The sequence below is a fragment of the Salmo salar genome, chromosome 27 (assembly GCF_965601325.2).
Source record: "Salmo salar chromosome 27, fSalSal1, whole genome shotgun sequence".
NCBI classification, from domain to species: Eukaryota; Metazoa; Chordata; class Actinopteri; order Salmoniformes; family Salmonidae; genus Salmo; species Salmo salar.
This window is the reverse complement of record NC_138317.1, coordinates 15,350,415-15,366,681: the sequence shown is the minus strand read 5'-3', so window position 1 is coordinate 15,366,681 and position 16,267 is coordinate 15,350,415.

The following is a 16,267-nucleotide window of genomic DNA, read 5'->3' as shown; positions in this document are numbered from 1 at the left end:
GGATTGAGATCCGGGCTCTTCGCTGGCCATGGCAGAACACTGACATTCCTGTCTTTCAGGAAATCACGCACAGAACGAGCAGTATGGCTGGTGGCATTGTCATGCAGGAAGGGTACCACATGAGGGAAGAGGATATCTTTCCTGTAACGCACAGCGTTGAGATTGCCTGCAATGACAACATGCTCAGTCCGATGATGCTGTGACACACCGTCCCAGACTATGACGGACCCTCCACCTCCAAATCGATCCCACTCCATAGTACAGGCCTCGGTGTAAGGCTCATTCCTTCAATGATAAACGTGAATCCGACCAATACCTCTGGTGAGACAAAACCGCGACCCGTCAGTGAAGAGCACTTTTTGCCAGTCCTCTCTGGTCCAGCGAAGGTGGGTTTGTGCCCATAGGCAACGTTGTTGCCGGTGATGTCTGGTGAGGGCCTGCCTTACAACAGGCCTACAAGCCCTCAGTCCAGCTTCTCTCAGCCTATTGTGGACAGTCTGAGCACTGATGGAGGGATTGTGCATTCCTGGTGTAACTCAGGCAGTTGTTGTTGCCATCCTGTACTTGTCCCGCAGGTGTGATGTTCGGATGTACCGATCCTGTGCAGGTGTTGTTACAAGTGGTCTGCCACTGTGAGGACGGTCAGCTGTCCGTCCTGTCTCTCTGTAGCACTGTCTTAGGCGTCTCACAGTACGGACATTGCAATTTATTGCCTTGGCCACATCTGCAGTCCTCATGCCTCCTTGCAGCATGCCTAAGTCACGATCACACAGATGAGCAGGGACCCTGGGCATCTTTCTTTTGGTGTTTTTCAGAGTCAGTAGAAAGGCCTCTTTAGTGTCCTAAGTTTTCATAACTGTAATTGCCTACCGTCTGTAAGCTGTTAGTGTCTTAACGACCGTTCCACAGGTGCATGTTCATTAATTGTTTATGGTTCATTGAACAAGCATGGGAAACGGTGTTTAAACCCTTTACAATGAAGATCTGTGAAGTTACTTGGATTTTTACGAATTATCTTTGAAAGACAGGGTCCTGAAAAAGGGACGTTCCTTTTTTTGCTGAGTTTATGAACACCTGCACATTCCATGTCATACACTGACCAGGTGAGTCCAGGGAAAAGCTATGATCCCTTATTGATGTCATTTGTTAAATCCAATTCAATCAGTGTAGATAAAGGGGAGGAGATGGGTTAAAACCTGTGTGGGCGTAGTCAACAGTGGAATCGCGTGGAGCAAAATACAAATACCTCAAAAATGCTATAACTTCAATTTTCTCAAACATATGACTATTTTACACCATTTTAAAGACAAGACTCTCGTTAATCTAACCACATTGTCCGATTTGAAAAAGGCTTTACAGCGAAAGCAAAACATTAGATTATGTCAGGAGAGTACCCTGCCAAAAATAATCACAGCCATTTTCAAAGCAAGCATATATGTCACAAAAACCAAAACCACAGCTAAATGCAGCACTAACCTTTGATGATCTTCATCAGATGACACTCCTAGGACATTATGTTATACAATACATGCATGTTTTGTTCAATCAAGTTCATATTTATATCAAAAACCAGCTTTTTACATTAGCATGTGATGTTCAGAACTAGCATACCCACCGCAAACTTCCGGTGAATTTACTAAATTACTCACGATTAACGTTCACAAAATACATAACAATTATTTTAAGAATTATAGATACAGAACTCCTTTATGCAATCGCGGTGTCAGATTTTAAAATAGCTTTTCGGCGAAAGCACATTTTGCATTATTCTGAGTACATAGCCCGGCTATCACGGCTAGCTAATTTGACACCCACCGAGTTTGGCCCTCACCAAACTCAGATTTACTATAAGAAAAATTGGATTACCTTTGCTGTTCTTCGTCAGAGGACATCCAGCCAACTTGACACAATTGTGGGAAGCATTGGAGTCAACATGGGCCAGCATCCCTGTGGAATGCTTTTGATACCTTGTAGAGTCCATGCCCAACGAATTGATGCTGTTCAACTCAATATTAGGAAGGTTTTCTTAATGTTTTGTACACTATACATATTTATATATACATTACATGGTCAAAAGTATATGGACACCTGCTCGTCAAACATCTCATTCCAAAATACTGGGCAATAATATGGAGGTGGTCCCCCTTTGCTGCTATAATAGCCTCCACTCTTCTGGGAAGGCTTTACACTAGATGTTGGAAGATTTCTGCGTGGACTTCCATTTAGCTACAAGAGCATTACTGAGGTCGGGCACTGATGTTGGGCGATTAGGCCTGGCTCGCAGTCGGCGTTCCAATTCATCCCAAAGGTTTCGTTGAGGTTGAGGTCAGGGCTCTGTGCAGGCCTGTCAAGTTCTTCCACACCGATCTCGACAAACCATTTCGGTATGAACCTCGCTGTGTGCACAGGGGGCATTGTCATGCTGAAACAGAAAAAGCCTTCCCCAAACTGTTGACACAAAGTTGAAAGCACTGAATCGTCTAGAATGTCATTGTATGCTGTAGTGTTAAGATTTCCCTTCACTGGAGCCCAAACCAGGAAAAACAGTCCCAGACATTACTCCTCCTCCACCAAACTTTACTGTTGGCACTATGCATTGGGGCAGATAGCGTACCCCTAGCATCCATCAAACTCGGATTCGTCCATTGGACTGCCAGATGGTAAAGCGTGATTCATCACTCCAGAGAACGCGTTTCCACTGCTGCAGAGTCCAATGGCATTGAGCTTTACACCACTCCAGCTGACGCTTGGCATTGCGCATGGCTTGTGTGGCTGCTCGTTGCTTCCAGAGGCAGTTTGGAACTAGGAAGTGTTGTTACCGAGGACAGACGGTTTTTACGCGTCACGCACCCTAGCACTTGGCGGTCCCATTCTGTGAGTTGTTGTTGCTCCTAAGAGTTTCCACTTCACAATAACAGCACTTACAGTTGACCGGCGCAGCTCTAGCAGGGTAGAAATGAGATGAACTGACTTGTTGGAAAGGTGGCATCCTATGACGGTGCCATGTTGAAAGTCATTGAGCTCTTCAGCAAGACCATTCTACTGCCAATGTTTGCATGGCTGTGTGATCAATTTTATACACCTGTCAGAAACAGGTGTGGCTGAAATAGCTGAATCCACTAATTTGAAGGGGTGTCCACATACTTTTGTATATACAGTGTATATACAGTGCCTTCGGAAAGTATTCAAACCTTGACTTTTTCCACATTTTGATACGTTACAGCCTTATTCTAAAATGTATCAAATAAAAATCTCAGCAATCTACACACAATACCTCGGGTGATTGTGGAGGACAGGGCATCTGATGCAGCACTCCAACCTCTCCTTGGTCAAATAGACTTACAGAGCCTGGAGGTGTGTTGTCCTGTTGAAAAATAAATGATAGTCCCACTAAGCGCAAACCAGATGGGATTGCATATCGCTGCAGAATGCAGTGGTAGCCATGCTGGTTAAGTGTGCCTTGAATTCAAAATAAATGACAAACAGTGTCACCAGCAAAGCACCCCCACACCATCACAACTCCTCCTCCATGCTTCACGGTGGGAACCACACATGCGGAGATCATCCGTTCACCTACTCTGCATCTCACAAAGACACAGCAGTGGGAACAAAAAATCTCAAATTTGGACTCATCAGACCAAAGGACAGATTTCTACCAGTCTAATGTCCATTGCTCATGTTTCTTGGCCCAAGCAAGTCTCTTCTTCTTATTGGTGTCCTTTAGTAGTGGTTTCTTTGCAGCAATTTGACCATGAAGGCCTGATTCACGTAGTCTCCTCTGAACAGTTGATGTTGAGATGTGTTTGTTACTTGAACTCTGTGAATCATTTATTTGGGCTGCAATCTGAGGTGCAATTAACTCTAATGAACTTAGCAGAGGTAACTCTGGGTCTTCCTTTCCTGTGGCGGTCCTCATGAGAGCCAGTTTCATCATAGCGTTTGATAGTTTTTGTGACTGCACTTGGAGAAACTTTCAAAGTTTTTGAAATGTTCCGGATTGACTGACCTTCATGTGTTAAAGTAATGATGGAATATCATTTCTCTTTGTCTTTTTGAGCTGTTCTTGCAAAAATATGGACTTGGTCTTTTACCAAATAGGGCTATCTTCTGTATACCCACCCCTACCTTGTCACTGATTGGCTCAAACACATTAAGAAGGAAAGAAATTCCACAATTAACTTTTAACAATGCACACCTGTTAATTGAAATGCATTCCAGGTGACTACCTCATGAAGCTGGTTGAGAGAATATCAATAGTGTGCAAAGTTGTCATCAAGGCAAAGGTTGGCAACTTTGAAGAATCTAAAATCTAAAATATATTTTGACTTGTTTAACACTCTCTTACATTCCTTTCACATTTCCACAAACTTCAAAGTGTTTCCTTTCAAATGGTACCAAGAATATGCATATCCTTGCTTCAGGCCCTGAGTTATAGGCAGTTAGATTTGGGTATGTAATTTCAGGCGAAAATTGAAAAAAAGGGCGGATCCTTAAGAGGGGACTCATGCACAGATACAGGAAAACCAATAGAAATGTTAAAGGCAATGTTCCCATTCCCGGTAAACACTGCTTACGACGGCTCAATCGGAAATTGCCTTTCAAAGCTGCAATGCCTATAACCTGCGATCTGATTGAATCCTGGCCTTAAAAAGAGTATATAGATATTGGATTCATACACTGCTCAAAAAAATAAAGGGAACACTAAAATAACACATCCTAGATCTGAATGAATGAAATAATCTTATTAAATACTTTTTTCTTTACATAGTTGAATGTGCTGACAACAAAATCACACAAAAATAATCAATGGAATCCAATTTATCAACCCATGGAGGTCTGGATTTGGAGTCACACTCAAAATTAAAGTGGAAAATCACACTACAGGCTGATCCAACTTTGATGTAATGTCCTTAAAACAAGTCAAAATGAGGCTCAGTAGTGTGTGTGGCCTCCACGTGCCTGTATGACCTCCCTACAACGCCTGGGCATCCTCCTGATGAGGTGGCGGATGGTCTCCTGAGGGATCTCCTCCCAGACCTGGACTAAAGCATCCGCCAACTCCTGGACAGTCTGTGGTGCAACGTGGCGTTGGTGGATGGAGCGAGACATGATGTCCCAGATGTGCTCAATTGGATTCAGGTCTGGGGAACGGGTGGGCCAGTCCATAGCATCAATGCCTTCCTCTTGCAGGAACTGCTGACACACTCCAGCCACATGAGGTCTAGCATTGTCTTGCAATAGGAGGAACCCAGGGCCAACCACACCAGCATATGGTCTCACAAGGGGTCTGAGGATCTCATCTCGGTACCTAATGGCAGTCAGGCGACCTCTGGCGAGCACATGGAGGGCTGTGCGGCCCCCCAAAGAAATGCCACCCCACACCATGACTGACCCACCGCCAAACCGGTCATGCTGGAGGATGTTGCAGGCAGCAGAACGTTCTCCACGGCGTCTCCAGACTCTGTCACGTCTGTCACATGTGCTCAGGGTGAACCTGCTTTCATCTGTGAAGAGCACAGGGCGCCAGTGGCGAATTTGCCAATCTTGGTGTTCTCTGGCAAATGCCAAACGTCCTGCACGGTGTTGGGCTGTAAGCACAACCCCCACCTGTGGAAGTCGAGCCCTCATACCACCCTCATGGAGTCTGTTTCTGACCGTTTGAGCAGACACATGCACATTTGTGGCCTGCTGGAGGTCATTTTGCAGGGCTCTGGCAGTGCTCCTCCTGCTCCTCCTTGCACAAAGGCTGAGGTAGCGGTCCTGCTGCTGGGTTGTTGCCCTCCTACGGCCTCCTCCACGTCTCCTGATGTACTGGCCAGACACAGCAAACCTTCTTGCCACAGCTCGCATTGATGTGCCATCCTGGATGAGCTGCACTACCTGAGCCACTTGTGTGGGTTGTAGACTCCGTCTCATGCTACCACTAGAGTGAAAGCACCGCCAGCATTCAAAAGTGACCAAAACATCAGCCAAGAAGCATAGAAACTGAGAAGTGGTCTGTGGTCACCACCTGCAGAACCACTTCTTTATTGGGGGTGTCTTGCTAATTGCCTATAATCCTGTTGTCTATTCCATTTGCACACAGCATGTGACATTTATTGTCAATCAGTGTTGCTTCCTAAGTGGACAGTTTGATTTCACAGAAGTGTGATTGACTTGGAGTTACATTGTGTTGTTTAAGTGTCACGTCCTGACCAGTATAAGGGTTAATTGTTATTGTAGTTTGGTCAGGACGTGGCAGAGGGTATTTGTTTTATGTGGTTCGGGGTGGTGGTTGTTGTAGAAGGGCATTTGATTTATGTATTCCGGGGTTTTTGGGCACTGTGTCATATTCATGTATTTCTATGTTTTGTCTAGTGAATCTGTTTCTATGTTTAGTTAATTGGGGTTGGGACTCTCAATTTAAGGCAGGTGTTGTCTCTTTGCCTTTGATTGAGAGTCCTATATATTAGGGTGTGTTTGGGTTTGTATTTTGTGGGAGATTGTTTCTTGTTTTGCCTGTTTCTTGTTTAGCGTATGTGAGCCTAACGAGACTGTTGTGTTGATCGTGAGTATTCGTTGTTTATTATTTTGGTGTTCTCTTTTGAGTTAAATAAACGTAAAGATGAGCATCCACATTCCTGCTGCATTTTGGTCCTCCTTTCCCGACGACAACCGTGACAGAATCTCCCACCACAAACGGACCAAGCAGCAGAAGAAGGAGCAACAGGTGAACTGGAAGGAGCAGAAGGAATTCGGTGAGGACCGGGAACGCTACCGGGGTACACGACTGGCGAGGAAACCAGAGAGGCAGCCCCAATAATTTTTTTGGGGGGGGCACACGGACAGATCGGCGGAGCCGAGGATGGAACCAGAGCTAGTCGGGGGAAAATGGGAGGTGAGAGAAACAGAGACTATAAAGGAGTTGATGGGTAAATTGGAGGAGAAAAGGATGAGAGAGCTGCTATGTTGGTGTTTTAGGCACGACATTCGCCCTACAGAGCGTGTCCTAGGTTTGTCACCTGAAGTAGCATTTATTAATAGTCCTGAGGTGCGTGCTAGCTGTCTGGTGAGGATAATACCAGCACCACGCACCAGGCCTCCAGTTCGTCAGCCCAGTCCGACTCGTCCTGTTCCCGCTCCCCGCACTAGCTCTGAGGCGCGTGTTCCCAGGCTGATACCTCCAGTACCAGCGTCACGCACCAGGCTTCAAGTGCATCAGCCCAGTCTGACTCGTCCTGTTCCCGCTCCACGCACTAGCTCTGAGGCGCGTGTTCCCAGGCAGATACCTCCAGTACCAGCCTCACACACCAGGCTTCAAGTGCGTCGGCTCAGTCAGGAGTCGCCAGAGCTGCCCGTCAGTCAGGAGTCGCCAGAGCTGCCCGTCAGTCAGGAGCCGCAGAGCTGCCCGTCAGTCAGGAGCCGCCAGAGCTGCCCGTCAGTCAGGAGCCGCCAGAGCTGCCCGTCAGTCAGGAGCCGCCAGAGCTGCCCGTGAGTCAGGAGCCGCCACAGCTGCCCGTCAGTCAGGAGCCACCAGAGCTGCCCGTCAGTCAGGAGCCGCCAGAGCTGCCCGTCTGCCCGGAGATGCCAGAGCGGCCCGTCTGCCCGGAGATGCCAGAGCGGCCCTTCTGCCCGGATCAGCCAGAGCGGCCCTTCTGCCCGGATCAGCCAGAGCGGCCCGTCTGCCCGGATCAGCCAGAGCGGCCCGTCTGCCCAGATCAGCCAGAGCGGCCCGTCTGCCCGGATCAGCCAGAGCGGCCCGTCTGCCAGGATCAGCCAGAGCGGCCCGTCTGCCCAGAGTCTGCCGATGACCCGAAACCAAGGGAGTCTAGCAGCAACCTGGAACTGAGTAAGCCTGACAATATAGAACTAATAATAATTAACTGTCTAATGATTGAGTCTGCCTACAGTGTGGAAAGGAGGAGGTCAGCCTACGATCCGGAACAAGGGATGTCTGCCTACGGCCCGAGGCTGATCGGGTCGGTCTGCATTTTGGAGGACAGTAGGCCGGAGCCTGAACCACCACCTGCATAGGTGGGTTGGGGAGGGGGGGTGTAGCACAAGTACCGTCGGTGACGGCAGCCACCCTCCCTTCCCTCCCTTTAGTTTATTTTTTTTTTGTGTTGTTTTGGGTGTTGTTTATTTATGAGGTGCGTCCGGGTCTGCACCTTTAGGGGGGGGTACTGTCACGTCCTGACCAGTATAAGGGTTAATTGTTATTGTAGTTTGGTCAGGATGTGGCAGAGTGTATTTGTTTTATGTGGTTCGGGGTGGTGGTTGTTGTAGAAGGGCATTTGATTTATGTATTCCGGGGTTTTTGGGCACTGTGTCATATTCATGTATTTCTACGTTTTGTCTAGTGAATCTGTTTCTATGTTTAGTTAATTGGGGTTGGGACTCTCAATTGAAGGCAGGTGTTGTCTCTTTGCCTTTGATTGAGAGTTCTATATATTAGGGTGTGTTTGGGTTTGTATTTTGTGGGAGATTGTTTCTTGTTTTGCCTGTTTCTTGTTTAGCGTGAGTAAGCCTTACAAGAATGTTTCGTTGATCGTGAGTTCGTTCTTTCGTTCTTTTGGTGTTCACTTCGGTATTTCAATAAATGTAAAGATGAGCATCCACATTCCTGCTGCATTTTGGTCCTCCTTTTCCAACGACAACCGTGACATTAAGTGTTCCCTTTATTTTTTTTGAGCAGTGTATATTAAATACATGGTCACATGGTCTAAATGAACCCTGGACTTGAGCTCATTTAGATAAGGATAGAGTAGACCCATGGCTATTCAACATGGGTATTTATTAAGAAAATGTTGCTATTGCTTGACAAACAATGTAGACTAGAGCTATCTCAAATTTGGACTCATCAGTCCAAACAATGTAGACTAGAGTTTTAATATGGTTAAAACTCTCACGTTGATCTCATTGATGGTCAGTCCCTGCATCAATAGCTCCATTTATAAATTTGAGAGTGGCTATATTATTCCAGCCTCATCCCACAGCTTTATAGCAAAACAAGTGGCAGGGCTGTCTGTTTGCTGTTCTTTGAATTACGGATGTACAGCTTTAAGATGTTTGGCAATGAGTGAATGCTCTGGATTTTCCAGTGATTCATACTAACAGTCAGGGTTGCATGCCCTGACAACACACCACAAAGGATATCGACAACAATATTCACATATTCTGCATATGCAGAGGTCTCCCTCTGGGATTTCTTATTACTGTATATGTAATTAAGTGTGTACCTGACTCATACAGAGTTTTGCTAATACATTCACCAGAAAGGGCAGTGAAGCACTGGTTTGTCAAACAATGCAAGACAAATATGAGCATTTATCTGCAGACTTCAAAATATTTCCCTTGTCCTATCAAGTTTAAAAGGCAGGTATTGTAAAACCAGATTATCATTATGTTTTTTGTGTCCTCGCATGCATAAAGTACATGTGACTTGTTTCAGGAAACTAGGTGTATGTCACACATCAGTTTCACAGGACAGGCATTTGAACGTAAACATGTATTTTTAATTAAAAAAATAAAAACAAATTCATCTGGAACATGTGAACAAACGTGTATGCCATCTGTAAATACGAATACAATTGTTAAATTACAAGCATAGTTGGTTTAGCCACGGAAAAAGACAGGAGCCTTCCCGCTAGCCATGATTGGCAGAGATAATGGATGGGCGAACATGCCAAGATATGAATTTGGATTGGTCTGCCAAGTAGTATGCTTTTGTCTATAACATGAGCTGCTCAGTATGTGTAGATAATCCTTTCTACCATGGCTTTTAAAAAAATTATTAAATTATGAAGAATTGCAAAAGTGTTGCTACTGCTCTCAACATTGCTGCCCTGAATTTAACAGGCGCTATTACAGGCAACATCAACACTGAGCTAAAGGGTAGAGCTGCCGCTTTCAAGGAGCGGGACTCTAACCAGGATGCTTATAAGCACTTTGTGACATTGGCTGATGTAAAAAGGGCTTTATAAATACATTTGATTGATAAGAAATGCCGCTATGCACTCCGACGAACCATCAAACAGGCAAAGAGTCAATACAGGACTAAGATGAAATCGTACTACACTGGCTCTGACGCTCGTCGGATGTGGCAGGGCTTGCAAACCATTACAGACTACAAAGGGAAGCACAGTCGAGAGCTTCCCAGTGACACAAGCCTATGAGACGAGCTAAACTACTTCTATGCTCGCTTCGAGGAAAAAAACACTGAAACATACATGAGAGCACCAGCTATTCCAGTGTCATCACACTCTCTGCAGCCTTTAAACAGGTCAACATTCACAAGGCCGCAGGGCCAGACGGATTACAAGGAAGTGTACTGCAAGCATGCGCTGACCAAATGGCAAGTGTCTTCACTGACATTTTAAACCTCTCCCTGTCCGAGTCTGTAATACCAACCTGTTTTAAGCAGACCACCATAGTCCCTGTGCCCAAGAACACTAAAGTAACCTGCCTAAATGAGTACCGACCCGTAGCACTCACACCTGTAGCCATGAAGTGCTTTGAAAGGCTGGTCATGGCTCACATCAACACCATCATCCTAGAAACCCTAGACCCAATCCAATTTGCATACCACCCCAACAGATCCACAGATGACGCAATCTCTACTGCACTCCACACTGCCCTTTCCCACCTGGACAAAAGGAACACCTATGTGAGAATGCTATTCGTTGACTACAGCTCAGCATTCAACACCATAGTGCCCTCAAAGCTCATCACTAAGCTAAGGACCCTGGGACGAAACACCTCCCTCTGCAACTGGATCCTGGACTTCCTGACGGGCCGCCCCCAGTGGTAAGGGTAGGTAACAATACATCCGCCACGTTGATCCTCAACACAGGGGCCCCTCAGGTGTGTGCTCAGTACCCTACAGTACCCTACACGGCCAGGCACGACTCCAACACCATCAATACATTTGCCGATGACACAACAGTGGTAGGCCTGATTATCGACAACGACGAGACAGGCTATAGGGAGGAGGTCAGAGACCTGGCCGTGTGGTGCCAGGACAACAATCTCTCCCTCAACATGATCAAGACAAAGGAGATGATTGTGGACAACAAGAAAAAAAGTACAGTGTACGCCCCCATTCTCATCGACGGGGCTGCAGCGGAGCAGGTTGAGACCTTCAAGTTCCTTGGTGTCCACATCACCAACAAACTAACATTGTCCAATCACACCCATACAGTTGTGAAGAGGGCACGACAAAACCTATTCCCCCTCAGGAGACAGAAAATATTTGGCATGGGTCCTCAGATCCTCAAAAGGTTCTACAGCTGCACCATTGAGAGCATCCTGACTGGTTGCATCACTGCCTGGTATGGCAATTGCTCAACCTCAAGGCACTACAGAGGGTAAGGCGAACGGCCCAGTACATCACTGGGGCCAAGCTTCCTGCCATCCAGGACCTCTATACTGGAATTCACTGTATATCCATGATATTCGTGACTTCCATAAGTGCATGAAGGTGATAGTTTGTACTATGACTTCCTTTACAGTCCCTTGAGGTATTTATAGCTGTATTATAATCTCACACCATAATAATAGAGTCTTGTATTACTTGTAGACTTGACAAATTATTAGATATATTTTCAAAAAAGTGTGGATCAGCATTATTCGGACTGTATAGATTAATGAGCCAAATCTGTTTATGGTCCAATAACATATTTAACATAATCCATCTACCTTGCGGATCTGTTTGGACAATTTGCACATTCGGATCAAAATTATTGTTAATTAATATCACCCCTTTTGAGTTTCTTTGCGCATGGAAGAAGTATATCCCCCCCGTCCTTTTCCCACACAACTTAATCTAAAATTGTTGAATGAGTTTCCTGTAAACAATAAATATTATATTTCTTCTCTTTTAGCCAGGTAAATCCTGATCTTCTTTTCTTATTACAATTGAAGTCGGAAGTTTACATACACTTAGGTTGGAGTCATTAAAACTTGTTTTTCAACCACTCCACAAATTTCTTGTTAACAAACTATAGTTTTGGCAAGTCGGTTAGGACATCTACTTTGTGCATAACACAAGTAATTTTTCCAACAATGGTTTACAGACAGATTATTTCACTTATCATTCACTGTATCACAATTCCAGTGGGTCAGAAGTTAACATACACTCAATTAGTATTTGGTAGCATTGCCTTTAAATTGTTTAACTTGGGTCAAACATTTCCGGTAGCCTTCCACAAGCTTCCCACAATAAGTTGGGTGAATTTTGTCCCATTCCTCCTGACAGAGCTGGTGTAACTGAGTCCGGTTTGTAGGCCTCCTTGCTCTCCCACGCTTTTTCAGTTCTGCTCACACATTTTCTATGGGATTGAGGTCAGGGCTTTCTGATGGCCGCTCCAATACGTTGACTTTGTTGTTCTTAAGCCATTTTGCCACAACTGGAAGTACACTTGGGGTCATTGTCCATTTGGAAGACCCATTTGCGACCAAGCTTTAACTTCCTGACTGATGTCTTGAGATGTTACTTCAATATATCCACATAATTTTCCTCTCTAATGATGCTATCTATTTTGTGAAGTGCACCAATCCCTCCTGCAGCAAAGCACCCCCATAACATGATGCTACCACCCCTGTGCTTCACGGTTGGGATGGTATTCTTTGGCTTGCAAGCCTCCCCTTTTTTCTCCAAACATAACGATGGTCATTATGGCCAAACAGTTCTATTTTTGTTTCATCAGACCAGAGGACATTTCTCCAAAAAGTACGATCTTTGTCCCCATGTGCAGTTGCAAACCGTAGTCTGGCTTTTTTATGGAGGTTTTGGAGCAGTGGCTTCTTCCTTGCTGAGCGGCCTTTCGGGTTATGTTGATATAGGACTCGTTTTACTGTGGATATAGATACTTTTGTACTTGTTTCCTCCAGCATCTTCACAAGGTCCTTTGCTGTTGTTCTGGGATTGATTTGCACTTTTCGCATCAAAGTACATTCAACTCTAGGAGTCTCCTAGAACGTGTCTCCTTTCTGAGCGGTATGATGGCTGCGTGGTCCCATGGTGTTTATACTTGCGTACTATTGTTTGTACAGATGAACATGGTACCTTCAGGCTTTTGGAAATTGCTCCCAATGATGAACCAGACTTGTGGAGGTATACACATTTTTTCTGGGGTCTTGGCTGATTTCTTTTGATTTTCCCATGATGTCAAGCAAAGAGGCACTGAGTTTGAAGGTAGGCCTTGAAATACATCCACATGTACACCTCAAATTGACTCAAATGATGTCAATTAGCCTATCAGAAGCTTCTAAAGCCATGACATCATTTTCTGGAATTTTCCAAGCTGTTAAAGGCACAGTCAATTTAGTGTATGTAAACTTCTGGCCCACTGGAATTGTGATACAGTGAATTATAAGTGAAATAATCTGTCTGTAAACAATTGTAAGAAAGATTACTTGTGTCAAATCAGTCAATCAGTCACAATTTACCCAAGATAAATCATGGGTTTGATGCTATCGAACACGGCCAATCTCACATGTTGAGAAGACATAGGCCAGGGGCATATTCATTATGCCGATTCTGTTGCATAATGGGTCAAGGAACCTCCCTGAAGGAACCAGGTCAAGGAACCTCCCTGAATTTGTCCAACAGAAATATTAGTTTTAGTTTGCAACTGTTTGAACTACTAAGCAAATTGGATTTTGCAGAGCTGCTGGGTACCGGTTTATGGCCCGTGACGTGAACGGGCAAAGGCGGTGAGGAAGGAGTGCTCTTCTCAACCATGCATTTTTCCAGACAATGTCAGGTATAAGCATGTTCCAGAAAAACATTCCTCTCGGTGTAAATTGGTTTTGTGAATGAAGAATTTGTCTTATATATTTATTACAACAAGATCTCTCAAGTAAGCCCACGCCTTCCAATCTGAGTTCTGGATAAACATTGTGATCATTACCAAAGCTAAGATGAGTTTTCATTAGTGTAGTTAGACCACTGATAATGGCTTTGATCACAGAAATAAACTCTCTGAAAGGTATTGGAAACTCTTTCAATGTTATATATTGTTCATATGTGAGAATATTACTTCTAGGTTGGACTACTTCTAGGTTGTTACTTCTAGGTTGGACTACTGCAATGCTCTACTTTCCGGCTACCCGGATAAAGCACTAAATAAACTTCAGTTAGTGCTAAATACGGCTGCTAGAATCCTGACTAGAACCAAAAAATTTGATCATATTACTCCAGTGCTAGCCTCCCTACACTGGCTTCCTGTTAAGGCAAGGGCTGATTTCAAGGTTTTACTGCTAATCTACAAAGCATTACATGGGCTTGCTCCTACCTATCGTTCCGATTTATTCCTGCCGTACATACCTACACGTACGCTACAGTCACAAGACGCGGGCCTCCTAATTGTTCCTAGAATTTCTAAGCAAACAGCTGGAGGCAGGGCTTTCTCCTATAGAGCTCCATTTTTATGGAATAGTCTGCCTACCCATGTAAGAGACGCAGACTCAGTCTCAACCTTTAAGTCTTTACTGATGACATATCTCTTCAGTAGGTCCTATGATTAAGTGTAGTCTGGCCCAGGGGTGTGAAGGTGAACGGAAAGGCTGGAGCAACGAACCGCCCTTGCTGTCTCTGCCTGGCCGGTTTCCCCTCTTTCCACTGGGATTCTCTGCCTCTACCCCTATTACGGGGGCTGAGTCACTGGCTTGCTGGTGTTCTTCCATGCCGTCCCTGGGAGGGGTGCGTCACTTGAGTGGGTTGAGTCACTGACGTGGTCTTCCTGTCTGGGTTGGCGCCCCCCCATGGGCTGTGCCGTGGTGGAGATCTTTGTGGGCTATACTCAGCCTTGTCCCGGGATGGTATGTTGGTGGTTGGAGATATCCCTCCAGTGGTGTGGAGGCTGTGCTTTGGCAAAGTGGGTGGGGTTATATCCTACCTGTTTGGCCCTGTCCGGGGGTTTCATCGGATGGGGCCACAGTGTCTCCTGACCCCTCCAGTATTTATACTGCAGTAGTTTATGTGTCGGGGGGCTAGGGTCAGTCTGTCACATCTGGAGTATTTCTCTTGTCTTTTCCGGTGTCCTGTGTGAATTTAAATATGCTCTCTCTAATTCTCTCTTTCTTTCTTTCTCTCTCTCGGAGGACCTGAGCCCTAGGACCATGCCTCAGGACTACCTGGCTTGATGACTCCTTGCTGTCCCCAGTTCACCTGGCCGTGCTCCAGTTCCAACTGTTCTGCCTGCAGCTATGGAACCCTGACTTGTTCACCGGACGTGCCTCCTGTCCCAGACCTGCTGGAACACTGACCTATTCACTGGACGTGCTACCTGTCCCAGACCTGCTGTTTTCAACTCTCTAGAGACAGCAGGAGCGGTAGAGATACTCTCAAAGATCGGCTATGAAAAAGCCAACTGACACTTACTCTTGTGTTACTGACTTGTTGCACCCTCGACAACTACTATGATTATTATTATTTGACCATGCTGGTCATTTATGAACATTTGAACATCTAGGCCATGTACTGTTATAATCTCCACCCGGCACAGCCAGAGGAGGACTGGCCACCCCTCATAGCCTGGTTCCTCTCTAGGTTTCTTCCTAGGTTTTGGCCTTTCTAGGGAGTTTTTCCTAGCCACCGTGCTTCTACACCTGCATTGCTTGCTGTTTGGGGTTTTAGGCTGGGTTTCTGTACACCACTTTGAGATATCAGCTGATGTAAGAAGGGCTATATAAATACATTTGATTTGATTTGATTACCCTTGTTGTTGAAAATATCAAGAACAAAGTCGATATTCCTCACATGCCAGCTGGGGTAGAACAATGACTTATTCCCTATAGTTATGTCTGAATTATTCCACAAAAGAGCTTTATGTGGGGAAAAATTGTGCATTACAAATACTGTATATCAAAGTTAATGAAGTGCACTTCAAAATTTTACATAAGATATATCCATGTAATTCTATGATATCCAAATTTGTGGCAATTGATAATATCAGCATTTTCTGTGAAAAAGAAGGTGAGAATCTGTCTCACTTGTTCTTTGAATGTAAATTTGTGTCAGAATTTTGGGAAAACCTTGCAAAATACTTATTTACCATTATGAACACTGCCTATGTTTTTGACATGAAAGATATAATATGTTACTATTGCAATGATAACAAGACCACTGAAATGATTGTATTTTTTTTTTTCTTGTTGCCAAATATTCCAAAATTCTATACCAAAATTACACATTTCTTTGAATGAATTTAACTATTTTATTAAAACATTAACCCTAGTGAATAACAACAAGAATAACGTTTTCCTGAATCATTATAATAAGATT